The sequence below is a fragment of the Melospiza melodia genome, unplaced genomic scaffold, assembly GCF_035770615.1.
Source record: "Melospiza melodia melodia isolate bMelMel2 unplaced genomic scaffold, bMelMel2.pri scaffold_54, whole genome shotgun sequence".
In the NCBI taxonomy this organism is placed as follows: domain Eukaryota; kingdom Metazoa; phylum Chordata; class Aves; order Passeriformes; family Passerellidae; genus Melospiza; species Melospiza melodia.
Window position 1 is genome coordinate 3,472,600 of NW_026948798.1, and position 18,437 is coordinate 3,491,036.

Consider the following 18,437-nt stretch of genomic DNA (forward strand, 5'->3'; position numbering starts at 1 on the left):
TTGATGGGTATGGGTCCCGCAAAGATCATACTCCCGGTACAGCAGGAGGATTTGACTGGAGCTTTGCCAACTTTGTGTCCCTGCAGAGTGCTCTGGAAAACTTTTCAGAGCAGATCACTTATCATCTGCCCAGCCATAGGCTACTGCATATGGCAAAATTCGCACAAATCCCTTTGCAGCCCAAAAATAGTCAGGAACCCGTGCAAGGACCCACCATCTTCACTGACGGTTCAGGGAAAACAGGAAAGGCAATTGTTACTTGGAGGGACGGATCAGAGTGGCAGGTTCTGGACGGTCATGAGGATGGGTCAGCCCAGTTGGTTGAATTGAGGGCTGCTGTCATGGCATTTGAGAAATTTTCCCAGGAACCTTTCAACTTGGTCACGGATTACACCTCTGTGGCCAATATCACACAGCAGTTGGGTCATTCGGTTTTGAAGGAGGTCAGTAATCCTGCTTTGTTTCATTTGCTGAAGACCTTGTGGTGTGCCATTCAGCCCCAGGTTCATCCATTTTATGTTCTGCATGTGAGGAGTCACACCAATTTGCCAGACTTTATAGTGGAAGGTAACGCAAGGGCTGACAAGTTGGCTAACCCAGCATGGGTAGCGCCTCAACCTGATACACTCGTGCAGAACAAAGCATCGCATGGGCTTTTCCACCAAAACGCACATACCCTGCATAAGAAGTTTCAGCTGACGCCAAATGAGTCTTGTGACATTGTTGAGTCATGTGATGACTGCCACGCACTTGCTCTGCTTTTGCCGGCTGGGGTAAACCCCAGAGACCTTCAGGCCTTGGAGCTTTGGCAGACCGATGTCACCCAGATTGCCGAGTTTGGCCGGCTCAAGCATGTGTGTGTCACTGTGGACACGTTCTCCTCTGGGATGTGGGCTTCTGCTCACACTGGGGAGAAGGCCCATGATGTCCTTGCCCAGTGGAGGCAGGCCTTTTCCGTTCTGGGCATACCTTCTGCTGTGAAAACCGACAGTGGTCCTGCTTATGCATCGCAATAGTGCAAAAGTTCCTGCAGTTGTGGCATGTCTCACAGAAGTTTGGTATCCTTCTTTCTCCGACTGGTCAAGCTATTGTCGAACATGCTCACGGTACTTTGAAGCGGGTTCTTCAAAAACCAAAAAGGGGAATGCAGGGTGAAACCCTGCACAGTCAGTTGGCAAAAGCTTTGTGCACAATCATCTCACTGTGCCGCAGAACTCAAATAACCCTGTCATTTTGAATCACCATCTCTCGTTGCAGGCTGCGGACGAGGCACATCAGCCTCAAGCAAAGGTTTGGGTACAGAATTTAGTCACCAAACAGGGAGAAGATCCCTATGACCTTATTGCTTCGGGGCACGGGTATGCTTATGTATCCACAGATACTGGGGTACGCTGGGTACCTTTGAAGTGTCTTTGTCCTGACCTGCAACAGCAGACAAAGAATCCAGCCAATGGGCAAAATGGAAACCATGACCAACATGAAAGGCATCAAGCGGGTGAATCATTGAGTGATGACTCAGATGAGTCACTCTCAGCAGGTGATGAGAGTGAACACTCCGATGATTCCTCTTCAAATGGACACAGAACATTGTTCATGCCTTCTTTTTTACATTGTTCATTTTCTTTTCTCTTTTTTTTTTTTTTTTTTATGGAAATGGGTGAGATGTCGTCCTGATTTTTTAAGATTTTCTAAGCCTTCTGATGTTCACATTCTTGTAATGAACTTTCTCACACACTTTCTGTAAATAACTCATGGTTTTGCATTCTTTTATGGAGGAGGAGAAATTTGATGGACTGTTGGTTTGTCCAGTGTCATTGGAGAGGTGGCACTGTCACCCTCCAATCCACTGTCACTTTTGCAAAACTATAAATGTTGGAGTCAGAAATTAAACTTCCCTTTTTTCTTCACTTTGTGTGCAGCGGTGTCCTGTAGTGATAGGAGACAGGTGACTAGACACTCCATGTTCATGCAGCAACAGCCAGCTTGAGATCCTACTTTCTTATATAAATAAAAAGGCCCATGAGGTTAATCCTCATTGGCTGAGCCAGTTACTACTCAGCTAACCAGCCAATAGCAGCCTGAGTCCCCAATGGCCTGGGCCTGCTCTTAATGGTCAAATTACATAAGTAAGGTAATTATATAATAAATCACTTATTTCAGTTATAAAGTTGGAATTATTTATACTGTGAGGCCTATAGACCATCTGTAGACCACCACAGAAGAATAGCTCATGAATATGTGATCAATGTGTGTGATAAAACCTCTGCTCACCTGACGCTTGGGGCACTCGAATGGAGGAAGGATCCTCCAAGTGATCAGTGCTACTATAAAGAATGGCTGCTTTCTAATACTCAAATTGTGTAGAAAGTTGCTATTTGGGTGATTTCAGTATCAGTTCCTCAAGGCCCCACAGTTTCACAGGGGCCCCTTTATTCTCAAGTGTCACAATTGCCTCAGTCCCACAAGACCCCACAATGTCCAAACAGTCTCCTTAATTCCATGGGGCCCTGAAGTGCTACAATGGCCCCTCGGCTCCATGAGGCCCTGCAATGTCACCCTGGGGCAGGAGGCCAGGAGGGATTCGTTCCCCAAATGCTGCAGCTCCCTGGGCCAGCTGGCACCAACACCTTCTCCCAGGCCAGAACTGCTGGGCACTGCCAGGGCCAGGCCACACTGCAGCTCCCTGCAAACCATGGCAGGGGCTTCCAGGCCAAAACCTGAGTCACAGACAGTTTGTCACTCTTCCTGTCTGTATTTGACCAAGATATGTCCCATTGTGGGGTCCCCTTTCCTGCAATCACTGCAGCACTGGGACCATCCCTGGAGCTCTAAACGAGAGAAATGGCCAGTGCTGCACCTCTGCACTGACTCGGGGATGGTGGGAAATGCTCTGTGGGGTGGCTGGAACCATGGAAAAAGGACAATTGGCTGTGCAGAGGGAAACCCAGCTGGGCTGCTGGAGTGGGGCAAGACATTGCTGTCTGGGGGAGAAGTTGGCTGTGAAAGTCTCTCCTGTGAATGCTCACGTGCCCAAGAGTTGCGCACTGAAGAGCATCACAACAATGGACAGGAGGATGGGGCTGCCAGGATTTAAGTGTCTGAGGGTCTGGACTGGCCACACAAGGGTGAGTTATTTCTGGACACCTCAGATCATCAGGGAAGAGGTGCAGCCTCCAGATGGGCTCATGAGCGAGGGGTGGATTTAACCCTGGACACCATCTCCAGGTTATCCCTGACTGTGAAATGTGGGCTGAGATCAAGCACGACCAGGCAGGTAAAGCCCCTGTGGTATAGGGGACAATGGTGGGAATATAAATGTGGGGAGGCACATGGTCTTGCTAGTGGGAGTAGGAAATGGGAGAGCACCATTCCTAAACCACAACTGCCCTGTCAGAACCAGCCCTGTCCCTGCACTACCCCAGCTGTGCCACCCCACAGCTGCTGGATCAGGAAGGGCAAAGCCATGGGGGAGGGAAATGCACAGGGACTCCTCCTGGGAGCGACCTTCCATCCTGATACTCAGACCCCAAAGCAGAAATGCCCATCCAAAGCATGGAGGTCACCATTAGAGTCTCTGCCATTGTCCCACTTTGTGAATCTTTCACACTGAGATGTTGGTCCTTCCTTTCAGTTTCTTTACTTTTTAGCCTTTTAATGGTTCCTCCATAAAAAAGGCAATTCTCGTCCATGATATGGACAAGAGAATGAGAATTTGGCCAAATTAAAATGCTGGCATGGTGTGCATAGGTACTTGCAGCCCTGTGCAGAAGCAGTTGGGATATAAGAATCAAAGAATTGTAAAATGCTTTGAATTAGAAGAGACCTAAAAAGCCTCTGGTAAAACTCCCCTTCCATGACCCAGGAGCACCTTCACTCATTCAGGTTGTACAAAGCCCCTGACCTAAACATTTCCAGGGGTGGGATTTCTATTTAAAGGGCAACCAGTGCCAGTGTTCTGCCACCATCATCATAAAATATTTTATCCCTACAGAAAATCTAAATGTGCCCTCAGTTAGTTTAAAGGTACAGTATATTAATCTATATTATATTCCCCAAAAAGACCTTTAGGCAAAAAGGTACACAGCCATTCTTGGATGTAAATCACATCTCCAAGGTCGAACATATTTGAGAGGGCCCAGAGATCTCCCAGGATGTGCTTTGGAGGCCCCAAACATGATCACTTTATGGCAGCTGGAAATTGTGGGTTCAACTGTGTGGAGATTGAGGAAAGATTGAGAACAGCCAGTGATGACTACAAAGGTAGATTCAAATATACTGGACCTCTTCTTCATAGTGGAAATGAGCCTGAGATAGAAATAATGTCAACAAATGCAGCTGTGAAGACCCAGAATGGAAACCAAGAGAGATGAATTTCCCTCCCAGGGCAGGGCTGTGGCACAACACATCTGCCAGAAGGATTTTGGGTCAGCCCAAGGTTTTGTGTGGACAGGCAGAGGCAGGCAGGAGGCAGAGCTGTCAGCAAAGGAAGGGCCCAGCCAGGTGGAGCAGCCGGGGGATGCCGACAGCCTGCAGGGACAGAGGCGCAGGGCAGGGACACCGTGGGACAGCCTGGGCTGCACAGGGCACAGGGATGGGCAGCAGCTGCAAGACAGCCCTGCCAGAGCCAACTTGGGCAGCACTTTGGCCATGGCTGCTGGCCCTGGGCCTGAGGCAGGAGACAAGTGACCCTTGCAGGGCTGGGGCCTCATGGCCTCCTTGTCCCTGCTCACCAGCCTGGCAGGGGCCGCCCCATGCTCCTGCCCTTGCCATTGCACATCCCCACATGCCAGTGCCCATCCCGGGAAGAGCCCTGAGCAAGGAGGGAGGGACAGGATCTGCCTGGGCAGGGGCTGGGGCTCAAAGTCTTTGGTTAACTCAGAGGTCTTTTATAATCTACCGCCGGGAGGGGAGCAGGATGGCACATAGAGGGAACAGTGGAGAATAAATCCATTGAGAACAGGTACAGACAGTCCAGTTCTGAACAGCACAAACCGGTGCCAGAAGTGAGTAGGGCCTGCTGTTTCAGGACTGGTTCCTATAGGAAACCTCCTGCTTCCTATGGCAGACATCCCACTCCAGTCAGGCTAGCACCCCTGGGTTAGAATTTTAAAGAGTGTCATCTCAGTCCTTGGGGAGGGCTTCAATCTCTGTCCTTAACAGCAGTTGAGAGGCAGATGAGGGATCTTTGGACTGTCTTTTACAGAATGACAATCCAAAGCATAAAATCTTCATGCCTTTTCCTGTAAAAAAAAGTAATGAAATAATAAATTATAATTATTTTTTAATTTATTTATAATAGTGTTATTCTATATTTGTATTACTGAATTTTATGTTTATATTTAAAAATCCGTACATTTTTGGCAAGCAAAAGATTTATCGGTCATTGGTTCTACGTAACACAATTCCCTTCATTAATTCATTGACCAGTGTTGGCTATTGATTTCCCTTTTTTTATGCTAATTAGTCCTATTTAAAATCCTTTTGTCATCTTTTTAATAATTTTCACAGACAGGGTAAAAGGGGACACTTAGGGGTCCCTGGAGACATTTCTGGGGCACATTCAGGGCAGTTTTGTGCCTGGGGAGGGAATTCAGACAGAACTTGAGGGTCTGGAGGACACTTGGGGGAGCCGGGTGGGCACTTGCAGGGGCACTCAGGGATTCTGAGAGACAGTTCGGGGTCCAGGGCAGCACTTGCAGATCCAGGGGGGCCCTGGGAGGTCAGGGAGGGGAATCTGGGGCCCTTCGGGGTGCGGGCAGGTCCTTGGGAGACTCGAACGGGGCTCTCTGGGCACGGGGGGTGATGGGAGTTGTAGGCGCGGGTATCATACGGTTTAAGAGAGCCGCGGAGCATCATGGGAGTTCAAGGCACAGCTGCAATGGGTCTCAGTGGGGTGCGGGGCATGACGGGAGATGAAGTCCAGGCTGGAATAGTGCTGGACGTGCACTGCGGAGCATGATTGGAGCTGTAGTCCTGGAAGTGGCTCGAACATGATGTTTAGGGGTCCGGGAAGGCTTTTGGGGGACACTTCTGCGTCCGAGTCGCGACTTGAGGTCCTCGGAGGAACTTAAACAGTTCAAGAGCACTCGGTGGGAGCTCGGGGAGCTCCAACTGGGCTCTTTAGGGCGCAGGGCACAGCAGGAGTTTCAGACGCGGGACTGTGTTCTGAGGGGCTCTGAGGCCGCGGGGGATGATAGGAGATGAATTCCCAGAAGTGGCTGTTCCAGGCATCTGTGGGGTTGGGAGCACTCACAGGGTCGGGGGACGCTTTTGGGGGTCCCGAATGGGCACTGAGGGGGCACTGAGGGATCCTGGAGGGTCTGGGGGACACTAATGGGACAGATGGGGGTGATCCTGGGGTTCTGTGGAAAGCCGGGCATGACGGGAGTTCTAATTCTGGCTCTAATTGGGCTCAGTCAGGCCGTGGGGCATGATGGGAGTTGTAGGCAAAAAATAAAACCCACCCATCTAGGCACCACCCCCACAACTGGGTCCCTGGTGCTGATTGGCTGCGATCGGTGATGGGCGGGAGCGTCAGCAAATGGGATGCAGTGGAGGCGGGAAGAGCCCATTCACCCTCCTCCAGTCCCTCCCAGTACAGACCAGTTCATTCTCGGTACAGACCAGTACTACCCCAGTGCCCCTCCAATCCCTCCCAGTACAGCCCAATCCCTCTCAATACACCTGAGTTTATTCCCACTCCCTTTAAGTGCACCTCAGTTTCATCCAGAGGATGCCCCAGTGTCCCCAGTCTTCCCCGCAATGCCCCCAGTGTCCCCAGTTTGCTCCAGTATCACTCCCAGTATGTCCCAGTGTACCCCCGCAGTCCATCCCAGTCCACCCACATTCCCCCTCAGCATTCCTCGTGTTCCCAGGTTGTCCCAGGCCTCCCCAGTGTCACTTCCAGTACATCCCAGTGCCTCCCACAGCGTTCCCAGTGTTCCCAGTATGTCCCAGTCCTCCCCAGTGTTTCCAAGGACAGTTTCATTTCTCACGGTGGCCGTGGCAGCCAAACCCAGCAGTGCGGTCAGTGCAGTGCCCATGGCCACAGCCCCTTGCAGGGGCCCAGTGCAGCTTGGGCTGATGTTCCACCCTCACAGCTGGCCCAGGGCAGCTCTGCAGTGGCTTTGGTGGCACCTGGGGCCGGCACACACCTGAGCAGTGTGTCTGTTTGCAGTGGGGCAACTCAGGAGTTTCAAATTACTCAAAAAAAAAAACAAAAAGGGAGAACCCCTCTGAGGCTGGGTGCAGCCAGCTCTGCAAGCACAGCAGGGCCCAGGGCAGTGAGGACAGACAGGATGGGGCTGGGCAATGTGGAGCAAGGTTGTCGACACTGGGTTAGAGCTCAAGGTACAGCTTTTGTGAGCAAGCCAGAGCTGCTGAGGAGAGACCCTGTGTCAGTATCAATCACAGAATGCTGCATTCACCTCTGCTCTAAAGAGAAATAAAATAAAATAAAGTAAAATAAAATAAAATAAAATAAAATAAAATAAAATAAAATAAAATAAAATACATCCTTTAAAATTGGAATGTGTATTTCTGACAAGGTCCTTGAAATCTTTCTCCATAACTGGACTAGGAAAACTTTAATGACCCTCTCAGGGCTTTTGTGTTGTTTACATCAAACTCAGTCCCTGAGAGCATCTTCAAAAAACTTCTCAAGAACTCAAAGTTAAATTGAAACACTGAAATTTCTTGAAGTTTTAAGGGGTCCCACTAAGAAACACAACTGAGAAAGTGTCCCCAGGTTCCAGGTAGAGCAGAACACTGGAGGCAGTGATGACAGCTGCGGACAAACAAGGCAAAGGTGTCTGGTGCTGAGCAAAGCTGGATGTGTTTGAGGAATGCAAAGGGCCAAGGCCTGAGCCCCAGCCCCTGGCCAGGCAGATCCTGTCCCTCCCTCCTTGCTCAGGGCTCTTCCCGGGTTAGGCACTGGCATGTGGGGATGTGCAATGGCAAGGGCAGGAGCATGGGGCGGCCCCTGCCAGGCTGGTGAGCAGGGACAAGGAGGCAATGAGGCCCCAGGCCTGCAAGGGTCACTTGTCTCCTGCTCCTGCCTCAGGCCCAGGCCCAGCAGCCATGGCCAAAGTGCTGCCCAAGTTGGCTCTGGCAGGGCCAACTGGCAGAATTACATGTCCATATCAGGGTTGAAAGTTCTGCCTCCTAGACATCAGGCCTGAATAAATGATTCTCTCTGAAATAGCAAATTAGTATTCAGGACACTTATTCTGATATTTCAGAGGTTTGTTGACGGTGGGGCCTCACAGAAACAAGGAGTCAGCTGTGACATTGTGCAAACTCATGGAACAAAGCGTCCATTGTGACACAGCAGAACCCCATGGAACCAAAATCCATTTTGGCACATTGGGGCCACATTGAACCAATGGTCCATTGTGATACTGCGGATCCAAGAAGACCATTATGACCCTGAGAAACCTCTTGGAACCAAGGGGCCATTGTGACACAGCAAGGCCTGGTGGGACCATGGGTCCCTTGTGACACTGCAGAACGTCACAGAACCAAGGTGACCGTGTTCTACTGCGGAACATCATGGAACAAAGGGTCCATGGTGACACTGCAGAACCAAGGAGACTGCTGCTGGCAGTGTGAGAGCTCATGGAACCACACATCCCTTGTGACACAGCAAGGCCTGGTGGAACCATGGGTCCCTTGTTAAACTGTGTGGCCTCATGGAACCATGAGCCATTGTGACACAGCCTGGCCACATGGAGCCAAGGGGCCACTGTGACACTGCGGATCCAAGGAGACCATTGGGACTGAGGAACCTGATGGAACCAAGAGTCCATTGTTCCACTGTGGGGCCCTGTGGAGCCAAGGGGAGCACAGTGACCTTGTGAGGCCTCATGGAACAATGGAGACTGTTCTGACACTTTGGGACCCACTGAAACCAAGGGGCTATTATAGCATGGCAGGGCCTGGTAGAATCAAGGGGACTGCAGTGAACACTGTGGGTCTCCATGGGATGAAGGGTCCATTCTGACACTGTGGAACCAAGGATACCATTGTGACACTCTGGGGCACCATGGAACCAAAGGTGCATTGTGACACAGCAGGGCCTCATGGAACCATGGAGGCCATTTTTACACTTGGAGGCCTTGTGGAACCAAAGGGCCATTGTGGCACTTCAGGGCCTTGTGGAGCTGAGGGGACCATTGTGACACTGTGAAGCTGCATGAAACCAATGGTCTGTGGTGACTCTGCAAGGCCTTATGGGATCATGGAGACCACAGTGGCACTACAGGCCCCATTGTACCAAGGAACCATTGTGACACTGTGGAGTCTTGGCAGGCCAAGGGGCAGTTGTCACACTGTGTAGCACTATGGAACCAAGGAGGCCATTGTGACACTGCAGGGCCCCATGGAACTAAGGATCCATGGAACAGTGCAGGACCCCATGGAACCAAAGGTCCATTGTGACATTGCGGGGCCTCATGGAATCCTGGAGGCCATGATGACACTTGGAGGCCTCGTTGAATCAAGGGGCTCTGCAGGGCCATATGGAACGAAGGAGACCCTTCTGACACTGAGAGTCCCCATGGAACCAAGGGTCCATTGTGACACTGTGGCACCAGGGAAACCCTGTTGACACTGCAAGGCCTCATGGAAGCAAGGGACCATTGTGACACTGTGGAGCCCCATGGAAACAAGAGGCCAGTGTGACACATCTGGGCCTGATGGAACCAAGGATCCAATATGACACCACCACTGTGACACTGCAGGGCCCCATGGAAACAAGGGAACAGGGAACAGGTCTGGTTGGCTTGGCCTGACTGGTCCAACTGCCCTTGGCATGTCAAGGGTCTCTTCTCATGTACCCCTGAAACCCTGGGGCTCTGGGCTTTCCTTCAAATGGAAAAGAACTGCTCTTCTCATTGAAGCATCCATGACCAAAACATGATTCCTCCTCCAAAATTTCCAGTGTCCAGGGCGATTGAGGTGGGTTTATCCTTTGCTCTAAGCCATAAAAACCCCTTATAACTAACATACCCTTTGCCTCCTTGGTTAGCCAGTAAGACTGGTTCAAAAATTCTTTTCTTCCATATCAAAACTTGCTTTCATTTCTATTCCTTCTTCAGATTCTACATTTAAAAATCTTTCTGCTAAACATACACATGTGTGAGACTTTCTTGTCAAACTTTCATCCTTCCCAACAGCTGGTGATGAATTTTGCTTTTCCAGAGGCCTCTTCTTTCTTGATCTCTTCAGTTCAGGAATTCAGCGAGAAAAGCTGATTAACATTTGTTCAAAACATCCAAGCAAGACAAGCTCATTGGAATAATTCAAATCTTCAGTTCTTCTGTGGTTACACAGATTTCAGAAGTGTTTTCAAAGTGAACCTACTATATCGAAAACAATGAATAGAGAATTGTTTTGTCCTGTTTAGTTTCCTTTCCTGTTTATAGATTGGTATCAGCAGTCCTGAGTTGATATTGATCCCCAGCACCTCCTCATGCAGTCTGAACAGATATGAAAATCAAGACCCTTCATGGCTGACAATCAATCACACTTTTTCCCTACCCCCTCCCCACCATTTCCCCCATCCAACCCCTGGCACTCAGAGCAGCTGAGGAATGGAGCCACATCCAGGGGTGTCCCCAGGGCTCAGGATTGGGGCCAGGTCAGTGAAATCTCTTTATTGATGATGTGGATGATATCGCCAGCTGGGGGCTATGTACAAATCACAAATGGGACGGGACTGCTGTGGAACGTGCCTTGAGCTGTTTTATGTTTCGGCATCAGTCTCATTACGTGGGTATGACAATAGGAAGATGCCAGCAGCTCACATCCCAAGCAGCAGATGAAGAACTTAATGTTATAACTTACTTTATAAGTTTTTTGACCAATCACACAAAGCAAAAGCATATTGACAGTAGTTCTATCCAACCACTGTAAGCACAAGTACTTTTGGTTAAAACAATGCTTACCTATTTCGAATACAATACCTGCTTGTGAGCCTTAAAACACAATAATGCACAGAGCTCCATTATTAAGCTTCAAACTTCCTAATATCTTGCTAAATAAACTTTTCTGTATCTTAGGGAGTTATTCTAGACAAGCGTTAATACACAGACCATTGTTCTATTTGCCCTTACTTTTCTACTTTTTAAATAATTCTTCTGCTGACCTATCTCATGGCTACTGCTTAGCTCTAACCACAGTTCTACTGTCTCTGAGGCCTGCCTTTTGCAGCTTCCCCAAAACCCTCTGATTTTATGGAGTCCCACACTGAACACAAGTTGAGCTACTTTAAACCAAATGCTCACTGATGTAGATAGTATTAGACATGGCACACTGCAAAATAGAGCTGCTATAGATTTTTTGCTGTTAGCACATGGACACAGGTGTGAGAATTTTGAAGGAATGTGTTTTATGAACCTCCTCTTTCCATTCACAAGAAACTCAAACAACTACAAGACAACATGAAGAAATTGACTCTGAATGATTTGGGCTTGGATGAATGGTTTGAGGAATGGGTAATAAATGGATGATTGAAAGATATCTTAAAGGGAGCTTTGTTATTACTAGTAGTTACTATTATATTGCTTTGTGCTATTCCACGCATAGTGAAATTGGTGACCCGCTTGGCAGAAAATACATTGAGAAGGATTTGGCTGGTGCAAGATGAAGAAAGGGGAATTATAGCAATGGATCTAAACAACTTGGGCCACACTGTGCACCAGCCATACCACTTGTAGTTATTCTTATCAGAGCCCTCTGGAATTCATCAACGTTACTAAAACATAAAATGTGCTAAATGAAGAAAGAAAAGGCTGAGAAACAGAATACCAAGACCACAAGAACTAGATAACAGAAGGCTGTGAACCACCTGGACTGTAACCAATCACAAACTCTGAGAAGTGAGTGCAGGACACATGGACAACGCAGAGGCACCAATGAAGAAGAGTGTGATCGGTGTATGCAGTAGGGTTAGAATGAATGAATAAGTATATTCATACAAATGTATATATATATAAATGTATAAATAAGTGCATAATGGAAACAATAAATAGCCTCTGCTTAATCATATTGGTTAGTTGTATGGGAGTCCTGTTTCCCCACAATGGGTGCCTGGGAAGAAAGGATGGTTCCTTTCCATAAAAAGGAAAGCACTGAGGCAGGAGCAGGAGACAAGTGACCCTTGCAGGCCTTGTCCCTGCTCAGCAGCCTGGCAGGGGCCGCCCCATGCTCCTGCCCTTGCCATTGCACATGCCCACATGCCAGTGCCCATCCCGGCAAGAGCCCTGAGCAAGGAGGGAGGGACAGGATCTGCCTGGCCAGGGGCTGGGCCTCAGGCCTTGGTCCTTTGCATTCCACAAACACATCCAGCTTTGCTCAGCACCAGAGACACCTTTGCCTTGTTTGTCCGCAGCTGTCATCACTGCCACCAGTGTTCTGCTCTACCTGGAACCTGGGGACACTTTCTCAGTTGTATCCCTCACTGGGACCCGTTAAAACTTGAAGAAACTTCAGAGTTCCAATTTAAGTTTGAATTCTTGAGAAGTTTTTTGAACAATTTCTCAGGGACTGAGTTTGACGTAAACAACACCAAATCCCTGAGAGGCTCATTAAAGTCCTTTTTCTATGTCTGTGCTGATGAGCTTTAAAGGAACAGCTCTTCCCAGGACCAGCTCCTCTCCCAGCCCAGCAGGGCTGAGGGCTGTGCCTGCAGGCACTGAGGGGACAGGAGCCAGGCAGAGACAGGCTGAAGGCAATCAGGATTGGGAAGACATTGAGCTGAGACTTCACTTGGGGAAACATCTTCACAGACCTTTGCATGGTGAGTCTGTGGGTGCAGGGCAATGTCCCCTGTGCTCCTGGAGGGATCTCCTGAAGCCAGCGCACCCCACAGCCTGGGGGATGTGTCAGGAGGACTCTCCCATTTTCTCTGTGGCACAGGAGCAGGAGGAGGATGTGCTGCAGAGCGGGGCTGCCCTGGGCACTCTCAGAGGGACAGGGCAGGACGGCTCCTGCTGCCAGGGATGGCTGCAGGGGGTGAATCTGGGGCTGCAGCCAGGGCTGCTCAGAGCTCCAGCCCATGCCCAGCTCATTTCTGAGGGGACTTTTATGAACTCATTCAGGGCAGGAGTTTCCTGCTTGGGCCTCTGCTTTCCTGAATCTGTGCTCCCACTTTTCCCTGGCTCAGCTTGGTGGCAATGGAAACTCAGCTGGTCAGGGCACAGCAGGGGCTGAGACTCTTAAACCATCACCCTGAGGATTCCTGGGCATCTCAGCAAGTGTCTGCACCTGCCCAGCCTCCAGATCCACACAGCATCACCTTTCCCTGGTGCCCAGGCTGGGGAGGCTGTTCTTTAATCCCTGCAGGGCCCAGCAGCTGCAGGGCAGGGCTGGCCCAGGGGCTGGGCTGGGCTCTGGCAGGGAAGGAGTCCGGGGCCACAGGAGCAGCTGGGGCTGGGACAGCTCCAGCAGCAGAGCCGTGGGCAGGGAGGGAGGGAGGCAGTGCTGAGGGAAGCCCTGCTGCAGGGCAGATGTGGCACCTGCCGGGCCTGCCCTGCAGGGCACACACTGCCCTGAGCAGCACAGCTCTTGTCTCCCCTCACAGCCAGCACAGCCCTCAGCCCGGGGGCTCAGGGCCCTCAGTCCCTCCTGGGCCAGCAGAGCAGCCCCAGAGATGAAGGGCATCTCTGTGGCCATGTGCCCATTCCCTGCTGCCCAGGGCCTGAGGGCCACTGTCCTGCCCTTCTGCTGCCTGCAGGGGCTGGGCAGGGCTGGCCAGGGAAAGGCTTTTCCTCAGGCCCAGCTCTCTCTCTCTCCTTGCCTTGCCCAGGAGCTGCTGGCATTGCTGACGGGCTCTCTGGAATGGCAGTTCCAGCTGCAGGGCCAGGCCCAGCCCTTGGGCTCCTCCTGTGCAGGCTGAGCACAGCAATGGGGTGTCCCAGCTCCCTGTGCCCGGGCAGCTCTGGGCAGGGCAGCCTTGGAGGCTGGCAATGAGCCCACTCTCCTGACTCTGGGAAAGGCAGGAGCCACTTTGTTTGCCAGGGATCTCTCTGCTCTCAGCAGTGTCTGCGGGCTGTCCAGGGTAACACAGGAGTGGATCTCAGAAAGGTGCAAGTCCAGGGCAGCTGGAACAGGAGAGAGGGACAGAGCAGCTCCCCTCAGTCTGCCCTAAGCCTCAGACAACCCTCCTTCCTCTCTGGAGTCTCTGTTCTTCCACAGTGAAGCAGAATCTCTCATTCTGCCTCCTGCCATCCCCATCCCTTCATGCAGGCAGCTCCTCTGCCTTAGCTGAACATTCTTTATCCAAGGCCCAACACCAGGACTGGCCCCTGCCCTCACTGTTCCTATGCACTGATTGGGGTTCAGGACTGACCCGCAGTTATCCTTCAACACAAGGTCCAGCTCCTCACACAACATTGGCCAGAAGCAATCAGGGATCCAGAAAAAAAGGTGAAGCAAGGTCTCCTAGACATAGACAAGGGGTAGGTGTTTAGTGGGAGGAAAATGTCTGTGAGAAAAGGCTTTGATTTTTCTGTGAGAAATCTCCCCTCCATTTCCCTGTTTTTCCTCCTTCCGTAGGTTGAAGTGTGCACACACAGCAAATGTCCAACAACAGCTCCATCAGGCACTTCCTCCTGCTGGCATTGGCAGACACACGGCAGCTGCAGCTCCTGCACTTCTGCCTCTTGCTGGGTATCTCCCTGGCTGCCCTCCTGGGCAACGGCCTCATCATCAGCGCCGTAGCCTGCGGCCACCACCTGCACACGCCCATGTTTTTCTTCCTGCTCAACCTGGCCCTCGCTGACCTGGGCTGCATCTGCACCACTGTCCTCAAAGCCATGCACAATTCCCTCTGGGACACCAGGGACATCTCCTACACAGGATGTGCTGCACAGATCTTTATGGTTTTGTTTTTCATTTCTACAGAATTTTCTCTCCTGACCATCATGTGCTACGACCGCTACGTGTCCATCTGCAAACCCCTGCACTACGGGACCCTCCTGGGCAGCAGAGCTTGTGCCCACATGGCAGCAGCTGCCTGGGCCAGTGCCTTTCTCAACGCTCTCATGCACACAGCCAATATATTTTCCCTGCCCCTGTGCCATGGCAATACCCTGGGCCAGTTCTTCTGCGAGGTTCCACAGATCCTCAAGCTTTCCTGCTCACACTCCAACTTTAGAAAAATTTGGATGTCATTGCTTGCTGCCTGTTTAGGTTTTGGTTGTTTTGTGTTCATGGTTTTCTCCTATGTGCAGATCTTCAGGGCTGTGCTGAGGATCCCCTCTGAGCAGGGACGGCACAAAGCCTTTTCCACCTGCCTCCCTCACCTGGTCGTGGTCTCTCTGTTTCTCAGCACTGCTGCATTTGCCTACTTGAAGCCCTCCTCCATCTCCTCCCCATCCCTGGATCTCGCCCTTTCAGTTCTCTATTCAGTGATGCCTCCAGCCCTGAACCTCCTCATCTACAGCCTGAGGAACCAGGAGCTCAAGGCTGCAGTGTGGAGACTGATGACTGGAAAATTTAGAATACATTAAATTGGTTGCCAATTTGTATGTATCTCTTGTAATAAAAGTAATATTTGGCACATTTGTTGGATTGGTTATTTTCCCGTCTGTTTTAATTTTTTAATATTCTCCCTAAACCAAGGCCATTGTTTCTGCCATTTCTATTTTTTTTTCTCTCCACCTTCCCTGTGGCCCCAGACTGTATCAACAGGATCTGTGTTCTCGGTGACTTCAAATGAAATAAGGGATCTCTCAGCAAAATTTTCAAGGGAGATTGCCCTTTTGTTGCCTTCTCTGGAGCTGCAGCAGCAATGTCTGTGTGCAGAGCTGGGGGCAGATCAGTGCTGGCCCAGCAGCTGTGCCCAGCAGCAGCAGCACTTGGTGTTGCCAGTGCTGCTGCCGTAGCCCTGCCCCGCTGCCCTGGTGGCCCTGGTGTTGCTGTAGGGCCTGAGTGCTCTCGGGGCCAGGCACAGCCCTGGGGGTGGCAGTGCTGGGGCTGCAGCAGGGACAGGCCATGGGCACTGCTGGGGCAGCGCTGACGCCTCAGCCCAGGCCCTGGGGGCTCCAGGCTCCTTGCCCAGCCTCTCTCAAGAACACACCCAGGCCAATGCTCAGCACAGAAAAGCCCCATGAGCAGCCCCAGGCTGGCTGTGAGCAGGCTGGGGAGAAACAGCATGGCTGGGGCTCTGCAAGGGCCCTGGGGCAGACGGGAAGGAGCAGCAGAGCAGGGGCTGATCCATCCCCAGTGCGCTGGACAGCCCAGGGCAGCGTCCCAGAGTGTCGCAGACATTTTTTCAGAGAAATCCTTTCTTTCAGATTTCTGCATCTTCTGGAAGGCAGAGGCCTCAGAAGAGAATGTAAACAATTGTTATCAGCTGCTGTGGAATGTAATAGGATGCACCTATTTTGATTGGTGATTGGTTCATGTTCCCATGTTTATAATAAAGGGCCAATCACAAGTGCAAGCTAGGGACAGAGTCCCTGGACACAACTTTGTTATAGATTCTTTCTTTCTATTCTTAGCTTAGCAAGCATCTGCAAACTTCTCTCTTTATTCTATTTAGTATAGTTATAATGTATTATATATCATATATCAATAAATCCAGCCTTCTGATCAAGAAACAAGATTCTCATCTCTCTCTCACCTCCAGCGACCCGCTCAGGACGCTGTAATATTTGGTGACCCCTCGTGTCAGAACAAAAATTAATTTGATAAGACCAGAGGAGCAAAATTCTGCACTGGGTAAAAATCCTGTATGTGTAGCATGTGATGGTTGCTTTGAAGTGACCACAGAAGTGGATTCAAGCCAGGAGCTGAAGAACTGAAGATCCTGATTTGGACAGAGGTCACAGCCAAGGCTGACCACAAAGAGAACCTTCTTCTTGAAAACCTTCAGGAAGATGTTTGGAAAGAGCAGCAGACCCGTGGAGCTGGCCAGAGCAAGCTGGACTCTTTCAAAAGGTACTGTTCATTTTTCTATCCCTGAGGATTCAGCCCTTCGTAGTCTGTGGCTGTTCATATGGCAAACACATGCCTTGCAGGAAGAGGTTCACTTTACCCCTTCAGAGGAGAAATTTATTGCCCTCTGGCAAAGCTGGTGTAGAGAGGACGGATTTTTTTTGTTAAAAACAGATCTCTGTGAGTTCTTTCCATGGGCAAAGCTTTTTGGGTTCTTGGCTGATATCCTATACGCTTTGGATGTTTTTGTCTGGGAGTGCATGGACTCGATTCTCCAGTTCGTCTGGAGCCAGGGACGTGTCCTTCCTTCTATCTACCCAGCATTTATAAAGCTCTTCCCAGTTCTGAAACGCAGAGCAGCTGTCTTTCAATGGATTTCTAACTGCTATGGGCAGGTTCCGTTTCCATCGTCCCTGGGAGAAGACCCGGTGGGGGATGAGATTCTGCTTCCCAGCCCCCCTTGCTTCGCGGCAGGGGGGGCTGAAACTTTGCCGCGCGAAGTTTTTTTACTTTTTCTCCCGAGCCTGCGCAGATGGGATTTTCTCCTCCCCCCGCTTTTCTCTCTCCGGGGGGATGGGAGGAGGCGGTGCTGCCAAAGCCGGTCCCTCAGACTCCGCCTCGTTCAGACATGGGGGCAGCACCGGTCTCTGAGGTTTCCCCGCCCCTGCCAGCTCCGCCTCTCCAGGAGATCCCGTCTCCGCCTCTCCAGGCGGTCCCGCCCACGGCTTCACCGGCCTCCCCGCCCCTGCCAGCGCCTGCGTCGGAGACTGCAGAGACAGCACTTCCGGTCCCTGTTGGGTTGCTAGGCAACGACGACGCGTCTCCAGCTTCCGACTCAGCAGAGTTGTTCTCTCCGCCGCTTCCTTCGGCCCCTCCACCGCTTCCATCGGCCTCCTCACGGCCTCAAGTTGAGATAGTCCCTGTTCAGGATGGTGTGGAAGACGGCCCCGAATCCGCAGGAACCTCGGGGCAGCCCGTGGCTGATCTTACACTCAGCGTGATTCCCTCCCCGGTTTCGGGCTTCCCCCCCGCTGCTTCCACTGGCCGTCCCAGCGGCTCTGCCGTTGTTGGAGGCTCTGCCCTCCGTGTCGGCGTCAGAGACTGCCCTGGAACCGGCGGCTTGTTCTAGCTCAGACCATCCCGGTAGCAGCCGCCCCGGCGGGGGATCTCTCCTTCCGTGGAGCGGGGGCTGCCCGCCAGCTCACTGTTGCGGCAGTCCAGCTGCCTGTTTTTAAGATCAGCATTCTTGGTGGTTTGGGGGGTGGTTTTTCGGGGATGGTCCCATGGAGGCTGCCACCTCTCCTGCATCCTAGTGGCATTAGGGGGCAGATGCATCCCGAGAGTTCTGCCTCTGATCCCCAGCCTGGAGGGATGGGGATGATGCTGCGGGGTGGATGAGAGACAAACCCGATGCATTGCAGAGGGAGAGGGCACAGATGGAGGAGACCACAGCTGGTTTGCTGTGGGGAACAAACATCTCCAGACCCCAGATGGCA

General features: G+C 51.3%; 1 pseudogene; it reads right to left on the bottom strand.

The window, feature by feature from the left end:
- Window positions 1-1,305: 1,305 nt before the first annotated feature.
- Window positions 1,306-18,437, bottom strand: part of LOC134413841 (olfactory receptor 14A16-like) — a 66,996-nt pseudogene continuing 49,864 nt past the window's right edge.